Genomic DNA, 13,163 nt, shown 5'->3' on the forward strand with positions numbered 1-13,163 from the left:
ATAAGGGAGAAGGCAAAATAAAATAGGTGAGCGACTCCTGCAGAGATAGGAGTTTAGGAAATGCTTGCCTCTTAAGATTGCCGAGAAACAGCCGGAAGATTTGTCGTATCTCACAGCACCACTTCACGATCCTATCCGGGAAGAAGCAAATGCTACAACAAACAACGTATGCAAGTCTTACTACTACGGATAAGGAAGATCCAGCATGAACACGATGATATGCATGACATGGCAATGATGATGCGATGCAACTTATCCAAATTAAGCGGAGCCGAAACCTTGGACAAACAGGTTAGGTTAGAGTTTCATTTCTAACAGCAAAGTTAAAGGGTGATTATCATGGCAGGAGCATGGCAAGGGTGAGCTACTTCAGGTTTAAGCGGAGCGGGGAAAACCAAGTCGGTGTTCCGAAATACTCCGGGGGTTCATTAAGGTGAAACATACACGACGATCGATGAACGACATGATGCGAGATGCAAACAGACATATGGATGGCATATTCATGTTTAGTGCATTTTTCTGATCAAAATTCGTATACAACACTTTAGTTTTGAATTACCATTCGAAAGTTATTAGCATTTATTAGTTTTTAGTGTTTAAAATATAGAAAAAGGGTTTATTTTAATTACAAAAGGTTACACGTATAATTTCTAAATCAGGGGAAGGACCCTGGGTTTGATTAACAGAGATGCAGGGGTTATCATATAAACGTTTAGAGACTAGGACCGCGGGTTGAGAAAGATAAACGCACAAGGGGGTTTTCGCAAAGTTTCAGATCTAGATCTGGTGAGAACATTTCTCACCGAGGGGATGCCAGCCCGAGCGGGTAACGGGTGGGGCTCGCTAGCCACGTTGGACGCCACGTTAGTAGACCTTGCGTGCACACGCATGAGGTGTTCGACAGAGGTCGTTGCCGCGCGCGGCGCAGGAGGTGGTCACCGGCGTCTCGGCGTGGAAGCCCGCCGGCGTTGCAGGGCGCCCCAAGACGCGCGCGTGGGCTCTCCAGATGTGCCTGATGACCCACAAATATAGGGGATCGCAACAGTCTTCGAGGGAAGTAAAACCCAATTTATTGATTCGACACAAGGGGAGCCAAACAATATTTGTAAGCCTTAACAGCGGAGTTGTCAATTCAGCTGCACCTGGAAACAGACTTGCTCGCAATAGTTTATCAGTAGCAACAGTTTTATAGCAGTAGCAGTAATGAAATATAAGCAACAGTGTAATAAAGACAGCAGTAGTGATTATAGTAAACAGCAAGATTAAAATATTGTAGGCATAGGGATGGATGAACGGGCGTTGCATGGATAAGATAACTCATGTAATAATCAAGACAAGGCATTTGCAGATAATAATAAAACAGTATCCAAGTACTAAATAACCATAGGCATGTGTTCCGTATATAGTCGTACGTGCTCGCAATGAGAAACTTGCACAACATTTATTGTCCTACCAGCCGGTGGCAGCCGGGCCTCTAGGGAAACTACTGGTAATTAAGGTACTCCTTTTAATAGAGTACCGGAGCAAAGCATTAACACTCCGTGAAGACATGTGATCCTCATATCACAGCCTCCCCCTCCGGTTGTCCCAATTTCTGTCACTTTGGGGCCTCGGGTTCCGGACAACAATATGTGTATACAACTTGCAGGTAAGATCATAAAACAATGAATATCATCATGAATCAATAACATGTTCAGATATGAAATCATGGCACTCGGGCCCTAGTGACAAGCATTAAGCATAACAAGTTGCAACAATATCATAAAAGTACCAACAACGGATACTAGGCACCATGCCCTAACAATCTTATGGCTATTACATGAACAATCTCATCCAATCCCAACCATCCCCTTCAGCCTACAGCGGGGATTTACTCACACATGGATGGGGGAAGCATGGGTGGTCAATGGAGAGGCGTCGGTGGTGATGATGGTGATGATCTCCTCCAATTCCCCGTCCCGGCAGGGTGCCAGAACGGAGTTTCTGATCCCGAAAATAGAGTTTTCGATGGCGGTGGAGTTCTGGATGTCTTCTGGCAAATTGGTCGAACCCCCATACGTTTTTAGGTCAAGGGCTTTAAGTAGTCCAGAGGGGAGCGTCGGGGGCTGGCCGAGGCGGCGTCACCATATGGCGGCGCGGCCCAGGGGCCCACCGCGCCGCCATGTGGTGTGCGCACCTCGTGGCCCCCCTCCATCTCGTCTTCTGGCTCCGTAAGTCTTCTGTGAAAATAGTCCCATTGCAATTATTTCCGGGGATTTTCCTGAAAGTTGATTTTCTGCACAAAAATAAGACACCAGGGCAATTCTGCTGAAAACAACGTTAGTCCGTGTTAGTTGTATCCAAAATACACAAATTAGAGGCAAAACAATAGCAAAAGTGTCCGGGAAAGTGGATACGTTTTGGACGTATCAACTCCCCCCAAGCTTAGCTTATTGCTTGTCCTCAATCAATTCAGTTAACAACTGAGTGCGATAAAAGAACTTTTACGAACACATTTGCTCATATGATGTAAATATTCTCATTATATGGACGAGTACTTAGGCAATTCATAATAAGATAAATGCAAATAAAGTCATCTAATATTTATGTCAATCATGAAAAAGATACCAACAAACTAATAATAAGCATCATGAATCATATCTATCAGCAGGATTGCAATGTTCATAAAAACATATGATAATTGGTATCTTGCTTGCCCGTATTTGTACAGCAAAACATAAATGCCCAGGCACCTCTGAATTTCATGGAAAGAATAGAAGTAAAGATTATCAAAGATAAAAGCATCAAAGTTATACCACAGTTAACCATATTCTGGGGCAAACATATTACACTAAGAATGACAATTATGCTCTCAAGAAGGTGCTCAAAGAAAGGATGGTGACTCAACATAAGAGTAAAAAATTGACCCTTCGCAGAGAGAAGCAGGGATTAACATGTGCTAGAGCTTTTCATTTTTAAAACAGAAGTAAAATTGTTTTGAGAGGTGTTTGTTGTTGTCAACGAATGGTAGTGGGCATTCTAACTACCTTGTCAACCAGACTTTCAAGAGCGGCTCCATGAAGGACGTTATCTCTACCAGCAAGGTAAATCATCCCTCTTCTCTTTTGTTTACACATGTATTTTAGTTTCATTATGGATGACACTCCTCCCAACCTTTGCTTACACAAGCCATGGCTAACCGAATCCTCGGGTGCCTTCCAACATTCACATACCATGGAGGAGTGTCTATTTGCAAATTAAGTTGCTTACTGATAAATCAGGGCAAAACATGTGAAGAGAATTATCAATGAAAGTTAATTAATTAGGGATGGGCACCCCGTTGCCAGCTCTTTTTGCAAAATTATTGGATAAACGAATGTGCCACTAGTCCATTGGTAAAAGTCTGTCAGGAGTAAATGACAAGGTTGAAAGATAAAACACCACATACTTCCTCATGAGCTATAAAACATTGACAGAAATTGAGAAGTACTTTGAAGGTTTTAAAGGTAGCACATGAAAATTTACTTGGAATGGTTTGAAATGCCATGCATAGGTATTTATGGTGGACACTTTGGAATAACTTGGTTTTCAGGGGTTTGGAAGAACGAGCAGCATTCCCGCTCAGTACAAGTGAAGGCTAGCAAAAGACTAGGAAGCGACAATCAAGAGAGCAATAACCGTCATAATCATGCTTGCGACAAAATAAAATTAACGGAGGCATAAAAGTGATACAAGAACTCTGAAGCAAAGTAAATCTTCGAGGCTTAATTGACTTTTGTTTTTCAGTCATATGCATGCGTGAGCATGTGCCAAGTCAATTCAAATGAATCGTTCAGAGGAGGATACTGATGGCGTGTAACTCACACGTTCGTTGGGAACCCCAAGAGGAAGGTATGATGCGCACAGCAGCAAGTTTTCCCTCAGAAAGAAACCAAGGTTTATCGAACCAGGAGGAGCCAAGAAGCACGTTGAAGGTTGATGGCGGCGGGATGTAGTGCGGCGCAACACCGGAGATTCCGGTGCCAACGTGGAACCCGCACAACACAACCAAAGTACTTTGTCCCAACGAAACAAGTGAGGTTGTCAATCTCACCGGCTTGCTGTAACAAAGGATTATCCGTATTGTGTGGAAGATGATTGTTTGCGAGAAAACGAGTAAAGAACAATTGCGATGGATTGTATGCGATGTAAAAGAATAGGACCGGGGTCCACAGTTCACTAGAGGTGTCTCTCCCATAAGATAAAAGCATGTTGGGTGAACAAATTACGATCGGGCAATTGACAAATAGAGAGGGCATAACAATGCACATACATGATATGATAAGTATTGTGAGATTTAATTGGGCATTACAACAAAGTACATAGACCGCTATCCAGCATGCATCTATGCCTAAAAAGTCCACCTTCAGGTTATCATCCGAACCCCTTCCAGTATTAAGTTGCAAAACAACGAGACAATTGCATTAAGTATGGTGCGTAATGTAATCAATAACTACATCCTCAGACATAGCATCAATGTTTTATCCCTAGTGGCAACAGCACATCCACAACCTTAGAACTTTCTGTCACTGTCCCAGATTTAATGGAGGCATGAACCCACTATCGAGCATAAATACTCCCTCTTGGAGTTAAGAGCAAAAACTTGGCCAGAGCCTCTACTAATAACGGAGAGCATGCAAGATCATAAACAACAAATAGGTAATAGATTGATAATTAACATAACATAGTATTCTCTATCCATCGGATACCGACAAACACAACATCTAGTATTACAGATAGATGATCTTGATCATGTTAGGCAGCTCACAAGATCCAACAATGAAGCACAATGAGGAGAAGACAACCATCTAGCTACTGCTATGGACCCATAGTACAGGGGTGAACTACTCACTCATCACTCCGGAGGCGACCATGGCGGTGAAGAGTCCTCCGGGAGATGAATCCCCTCTCCGGCAGGGTGCCGGAGGCGATCTCCTGAATCCCCCGAGATGGGATTGGCGGCGGCGGCGCCTCAGTAAGGTTTTCCGTATCGTGGCTCTCGGTACTGGGGGTTTCGTCACGGAGGCTTTAAGTAGGCGGAAGGGCAGGTCAAAGGGCGTCACGAGGGGCCCACACCACAGGCCGGCGCGGCCAGGGCCTGGGCCGCGCCGCCCTGGTGTCTGGCCACCTCGTGGCCCCACTTCGTCTATCCCTCGGTCTTCTGGAAGCTTCGTGCAAAAATAGGACCCTGGGCGTTGATTTCGTCCAATTCCGAGAATATTTCTTTACTAGGATTTCTGAAACCAAAAACAGCAGAAAACAGCAACTGGCTCTTCGACATCTTGTTAATAGGTTAGTGCCGGAAAATGCATAAATACGACATATAATGTGTATAAAACATGTAGATATCATCAATAATGTAGCATGGAACATAAGAAATTATCGATACGTCGGAGACGTATCAGCATCCCCAAGCTTAGTTACTGCTCGTCCCGAGCGAGTAAACGATAACAAAGATAATTTCTGAAGTGACATGGCATCATAACCTTGATCATACTATTGTAAGCATATGTAATGAATGCAGCGATCAAAACAATGGTAATGACATGAGTAAACAAATGAATCATAAAGCAAAGACTTTTCATGAATAGTACTTCAAGACAAGCATCAATAAGTCTTGCATAAGAGTTAACTCATAAAGCAATGATTCAAAGTAAAGGTATTGAAGCAACACAAAGGAAGATTAAGTTTCAGCGGTTGCTTTCAACTTATAACATGTATATCTCATGGATAGTGTCAATGTAAAGTAATATAACAAATGCAATATGCAAGTATGTAGGAATCAATGCACAGTTCACACAAGTGTTTGCTTCTTGAGGTGGAGAGAGATAGGTGAACTGACTCAACATAAAAGTAAAAGAAAGGTCCTTCAAAGAGGAAAGCATCGATTTCTATATTTGTGCTAGAGCTTTTATTTTGAAAACATGAAACAATTTTGTCAACGGTAGTAATAAAGCATATGTGTTATGTAAATTATATCTTACAAGTTGCAAGCCTCATGCATAGTATACTAATAGTGCCCGCACCTTGTCCTAATTAGCTTGGATTAACACAGATTATCATTGCATAGCATATGTTTCAACCAAGTGTCACAAAGGGGTACCTCTATGCCGCCTGTACAAGGGTCTAAGGAGAAAGTTCGCATTGGATTTCTCGCTTTTGATCATTCTTCAACTTAGACACCCATACCGGGACAACATAGCCAACAGATAATGGACTCCTCTTTTAATGCTTAAGCATTCAACAACAGTTAATATTCTCATAAGAGATTGAGGTTTTATGTCCAAACTGAAACTTCCACCATGATTCATGGCTTCAGTTAGCGGCCCAATGTTCTTCTCTAATAGTATGCATACTCAAACCATTTGTTTGTGAAAACCGCCCTTACTTCAGACAAGACGAACATGCATAGCAACTCACATGATATTCAACAAAGAGTTGATGGCGTCCCCAGGAACATGGTTATCGCACAACAAGCAACTTAATAAGAGATAAAGTGCATAAGTACATATTCAATACCACAATAGTTTTTAAGCTATTTGTCCCATGAGCTATATATTGTAAAGGCGAATGATGGAAATTTAAAGGTAGCACTCAAGCAATTTACTTTGGAATGGCGGAGAAATACCATGTAGTAGGTAGGTATGGTGGACACAAATGGCATAGTGGTTGGCTCAAGGATTTTGGATGCATGAGAAGTATTCCCTCTCGATACAAGGTTTAGGCTAGCAAGGTTATTTGAAACAAACACAAGGATGAACCGGTGCAGCAAAACTCACATAAAAGACATATTGTAAACATTATAAGACTCTACACCGTCTTCCTTGTTGTTCAAAACTCAATACTAGAAATTATCTAGACTTTAGAGAGACCAAATATGCAAACCAAATTTTAGCAAGCTCTATGTGTTTCTTCATTAATAGGTGCAAAGTATATGATGCAAGAGCTTAAACATGAGCACAACAATTGCCAAGTATCAAATTACCCAAGACATTTTAGAATTACTACATGTAGCATTTCCCAATTCCAACCATATAACAATTTAACGAAGAAGATTCAACCTTCGCCATGAATACTATGAGTAAAGCCTAAGGACATATTTGTCCATATGCAACAGCGGAGCGTTTCTCTCTCCCACACAATGAATGCTAGGATCCATTTTATTCAAACAAAAACAAAAACAAAAACAAACCGACGCTCCAAGCAAAGCACATAAGATGTGATGGAATAAAAATATAGTTTCAGGGGAGGAACTTGATAATGTTGTCGATGAAGAAGGGGATGCCTTGGGCATCCCCAAGCTTAGACGCTTGAGTCTTCTTAATATATGCAGGGGTGAACCACCGGGGCATCCCCAAGCTTAGAGCTTTCACTCTCCTTGATCATATTGCATCATACTCCTCTCTTGATCCTTGAAAACTTCCTCCACACCAAACTTGAAACAACTCATTAGAGGGTTAGTGCACAATAAAAATTAACATGTTCAGAGGTGACATAATCATTCTTAACACTTCTGGACATTGCATAAAGCTACTGGACATTAATGGATCAAAGAAATTCATCCAACATAGCAAAAGAGGCAATGCGAAATAAAAGGCAGAATCTGTCAAAACAGAACCGTTCGTAAAGACGAATTTTAAAATGGCACCAGACTTGCTCAAATGAAAATGCCCAAATTGAATGAAAGTTGCGTACATATCTGAGGATCACTCACGTAAATTGGCATAAGTTTCTGAGTTACCTACAGAGAATTAGGCCCAGATTCGTGACAACAAAGAAATCTGTTTCACGCGAGTAATCCAAATCTAGTATGAACCTTACTATCAAAGACTTTACTTGGCACAACAAAACATAAAACTAAGATAAGGAGAGGTTGCTACAGTAGTAAACAACTTCCAAAACTCAAATATAAAACAAAGTACTGTAGTAAAAACAATGGTTTGTCTCCCATAAGCGCTTTTCTTTAACGCCTTTCAGCTAGGCGCAAAAAGTGTAAATCAAGTATTATCAAGAGATGAAGCATCAACATCATAATTTGCTCTAATAATAGAATCATAAGGTAACTTCATTCTTTTTCTAGGGAAGTGTTTCATACCTTTCTTGAGAGGAAATTGATATTTAATATTACCTTCCTTCATATGAATAGTAGCACCAACGGTTCGAAGAAAAGGTCTTCCCAATATAATGGGGCAAGATGCATTGCATTCAATATCCAAGACAACAAAATCAACGGGGACAAGGTTATTGATAACCATAATATGAACATTATCAACTCTCCCCAAAGGTTTCTTTTTAGCATTATCAGCGAGATTAACATCCAAATAACAATTTCTCAATGGTGGCAAGTCAAGCATATCATAGACTTTCTTAGGCATAACAGAAATACTTGCACCAAGATCACATAAAGCATTACAATCAAAATCATTGACCCTCATTTTAATGATGGGCTCCCAACCATCTTCTAACTTTCTAGGAATAGAAGCTTCACGTTCTAATTTCTCTTCTCTAGCTTTTATGAGAGCATTTGTAATATGTTTTGTGAAAGCCAAGTTTATAGCACTAGCATTAGGACTCTTAGCAAGTTTTTGTAAGAACTTTATAACTTCAGAGATGTGACAATCATCAAAATCTAAATCATTATGAGCTACAGCAATGGGATCATTATCCCCAATGTTGGAAAAAATTTCAGCAGTTTTATCACAGTCAGTTTCAGTAGTTTTAGCAGTTTTTTGCAGTTTTGCAGGCTTTGCATTAGGAATAGAAGCATTGCCAACACCAATTATTTTACCATTGATAGTAGGAGGTGCAGCAACATGTGAATCATTAACATTACTAGTGGTGGTAATAGTCCAAACTTTAGCTACATTATTCTCTTTAGCTAGTTTTTCATTTTCTTCTCTATCCCACCTAGCACGCAATTCAGCCATTAATCTTATATTCTCATTAATTCTAACTTGGATGGCATTTGCTGTAGTAGTAATCTTATTATCAATATCCTTATTAGGCATAACTTTCAATTTTAAAAGATCAACATCAGAGGCAAGTCTATCAACTCTAGAACCAAGAATATCAATTTTATCAAGCTTTTCCTCAACAGATTTGTTAAAAGCAGTTTGTGTAGTAATAAATTCTTTAAGCATAGCTTCAAGACCAGGGGTACACTCCTATTATTGTTGTAAGAATTCCCATAAGAATTACCATAACCATTACCATTAGCAGAAGGATATGGCCTATAGTTATTACCAGAATTGTTCCTATAAGCATTGTTGTTGAAATTATTGTTTTTAATGAAATTCACATCAACATTTTCTTCTTGAGCAACCAATGAAGCTAAAGGAACATTATTTGGATCAACATTAGATCTACCATTCACAAGCATAGACATAATCACATCAATCTTATCACTCAAGGAGGAGGTTTCTTCAACAGAATTTACCTTCTTACCTTGTGGAGCTCTTTCCGTGTGCCATTCAGAGTAATTTATCATCATATCATCAAGAAGCTTTGTAGCCGCCCCCAAAGTGATGGACATAAAGGTACCTCCAGCAGCTGAATCCAATAGGTTCCGCGAAGAAAAATTCAGTCCTGCATAAAAGGTTTGGATGATCATCCAAGTAGTCAGTCCATGGGTTGGGCAATTTTTAACCAAAGATTTCATTCTTTCCCATGCTTGAGCAACATGTTCATTATCTAATTGCTTGAAATTCATTATGCTACTTCTCAAAGATATAATTTTAGCGGGAGGATAATATCTACCAATAAAAGCATCCTTGCATTTAGTCCATGAATCAATACTATTCTTAGGCAGAGATAGCAACCAATCTTTAGCTCTTCCTCTTAAGGAGAAAGGGAACAATTTTAATTTTATAATATCACCATCTACATCTTTATACTTTTGCATTTCACACAATTCAACAAAATTATTGAGATGGGCAGCAGCATCATCAGAACTAACACCAGAAAATTGCTCTCTCATAACAAGATTCAGTAAAGCAGGTTTAATTTCAAAGAATTCTGCTGTAGTAGCAGGTGGAGCAATAGGTGTGCATAAGAAATCATTATTGTTTATGGTTGTGAAGTCACACAACTTAGTGTTTTCAGGAGTGGCCATTTTAACAGTAGTAAATAAAGCAAACTAGATAAAGTAAATGCAAATAACTAATTTTTGTGTGTTTTTGATATAGAGAGCAAGACAGTAAATAAAGTAAAGCTAGCAACTAATTTTTTTGTGTTTTGATATAATGCAGCAAACAAAGTAGTAAATACAATAAAGCAAGACAAAAACAAAGTAAAGAGATTGGGAAGTGGAGACTCCCCTTGCAGCGTGTCTTGATCTCCCCGGCAACGGCGCCAGAAAATATGCTTGATGGCGTGTAACTCACACGTTCGTTGGGAACCCCAAGAGGAAGGTATGATGCGCACAGCAGCAAGTTTTCCCTCGGAAAGAAACCAAGGTTTATCGAACCAGGAGGAGCCAAGAAGCACGTTGAAGGTTGATGGCGGCGGGATGTAGTGCGGCGCAACACCGGAGATTCCGGCGCCAACGTGGAACCCGCACAACACAACCAAAGTACTTTGTCCCAACGAAACGAGTGAGGTTGTCAATCTCACCGGCTTGCTGTAACAAAGGATTAACCGTATTGTGTGGAAGATGATTGTTTGCGAGAAAACAGTAAAGAACAATTGCGATAGATTGTATGCGATGTAAAAGAATAGGACCGGGGTCCACAGTTCACTAGAGGTGTCTCTCCCATAAGATAAAAGCATGTTGGGTGAACAAATTACAGTCGGGCAATTGACAAATAGAGAGGGCATAACAATGCACATACATGATATGATAAGTATTGTGAGATTTAATTGGGCATTACAACAAAGTACATAGACCGCTATCCAGCATGCATCTATGCCTAAAAAGTCCACCTTCAGGTTATCATCCGAACCCCTTCCGGTATTAAGTTGCAAAACAACGGACAATTGCATTAAGTATGGTGCGTAATGTAATCAATAACTACATCCTCGGACATAGCATCAATGTTTTATCCCTAGTGGCAACAAGCACATCCACAACCTTAGAACTTTCTGTCACTGTCCCAGATTTAATGGATGCATGAACCCACTATCGAGCATAAATACTCCCTCTTGGAGTTAAGAGCAAAAACTTGGCCATAGCCTCTACTAATAACGGAGAGCATGCAAGGTCATAAACAACACATAGGTAATAGATTGATAATTAACATAACATAGTATTCTCTATCCATCGGATCCCGACAAACACAACATATAGTATTACAGATAGATGATCTTGATCATGTTAGGCAGCTCACAAGATCCAACAATGAAGCACAATGAGGAGAAGACAACCATCTAGCTACTGCTATGGACCCATAGTCCAGGGGTGAACTACTCACTCATCACTCCGGAGGCGACCATGGCGGTGAAGAGTCCTCCGGGAGATGAATTCCCTCTCCGGCAGGGTGCCGGAGGCGATCTCCTGAATCCCCCGAGATGGGATTGGCGGCGGCGGCGCCTCAGTAAGGTTTTCCGTATCGTGGCTCTCGATACTGGGGGTTTCGTCACGGAGGCTTTAAGTAGGCGGAAGGGCAGGTCAAAGGGCGTCACGAGGGGCCCACACCACAGGCCGGCGCGGCCAGGGCCTGGGCCGCGCCGCCCTGTTGTCTGGCCACCTCGTGGCCCCACTTCGTCTATCCCTCGGTCTTCTGGAAGCTTCGTGCAAAAATAGGACCCTGGGCGTTGATTTCGTCCAATTCCGAGAATATTTCTTTACTAGGATTTCGAAACCAAAAACAGCGAGAAAACACCAATCGGCTCTTCGGCATCTTGTTAATAGGTTAGTGCCGGAAAATGCATAAATACGACATATAATGTGTATAAAACATGTAGATATCATCAATAATGTAGCATGGAACATAAGAAATTATCGATACGTCGGAGACGTATCAGATACCACAATTTCATACCTATCTATGAGAGATCATGCTACTCATTATTAATAATTGGAGCTAAACATGAGAGATCATGAACTACTAGACTTTCATTAAATGACAAATACCTCACATGAACCAACTAAGCATGCTCACATGAATGAGTATATGTACAAAAATGAAAACAAATAGAGTTCATACCAGCCTCTCACCACAGTCGAATTGTCGTAGATCGTCATTATTGCCTTTCACTTGTGTGGTTTGAATAATATGAAATGAAAACCCAGCTTCAACCACCGGAGACCGCTGAACTCCATACTAAACTTTACAAAACCGAAGAAGAACAACAAATATTTTTGGTGTTTTCGAATTGGAAACAAGAACGAAAGTAAAATCTTTTTGGATTTTCTCATAGCAAACCAACGATAGTAAATAAAGCAAAATAGGAACAAGAAACCAAATAAACAAATGATAAAGAGAAACAACAGCAATATTTTTTGGTCGTTTTGTGTTTAGAAAAGAAACAAAGCAAAAACAAGAGAATGAAAACTAAAAGAGTCACATAAACACAAGGTGGCAGAAATCCGCCAAACTTGACAGCAATGCAGTAATTATTTTTTTCGAAAATCTTTTGCTGTTCAAATCGAAAAGTGCTCAACTAATGAAAGTTAGATAATAACCTGGGGAACATGCAGAAAAATTGGCTGCTCAAAATAACGTTCTGGCTATTTTTAGGAATTTTTTTAGTATCAGTCCAGAATCTGTTTTTTAGACAGCACTTCCCAAAATATCATCTTCCTCATATTAGAGGCAACCATCGGCACACAAATAAAAACGTAAAAGTAAAGGTTACTACAGTAGTAACAACCTTCAAAAACAAAAATAAGAACCTACTGAAATAAAAATAACCGAAAGAGAAACAACCAAAAGAAGCGAAACAAGTATATACAAATGACCGGCAATTGTAATATGCAATGAATGAGTGATGCCGGCATACCTCCCCCCAAGCTTAGGCTTTTGGCCTAAGTGGAGATCAATCCCACGGTGCCCATGAGGTGTCACCTCCGTAATATGATGAAGGAGGATCTGGTCCTTGGTACAAGCTGGAGGACTGATACGTCTCCAACGTATCGATAATTTCTTGTGTTCCATGCCACATTATTGATGTTATCTACATGTTTTATGCACACTTTATGTCATATT

Source organism: Lolium rigidum, chromosome 6, assembly GCF_022539505.1.
Source record: "Lolium rigidum isolate FL_2022 chromosome 6, APGP_CSIRO_Lrig_0.1, whole genome shotgun sequence".
NCBI classification, from domain to species: domain Eukaryota; kingdom Viridiplantae; phylum Streptophyta; class Magnoliopsida; order Poales; family Poaceae; genus Lolium; species Lolium rigidum.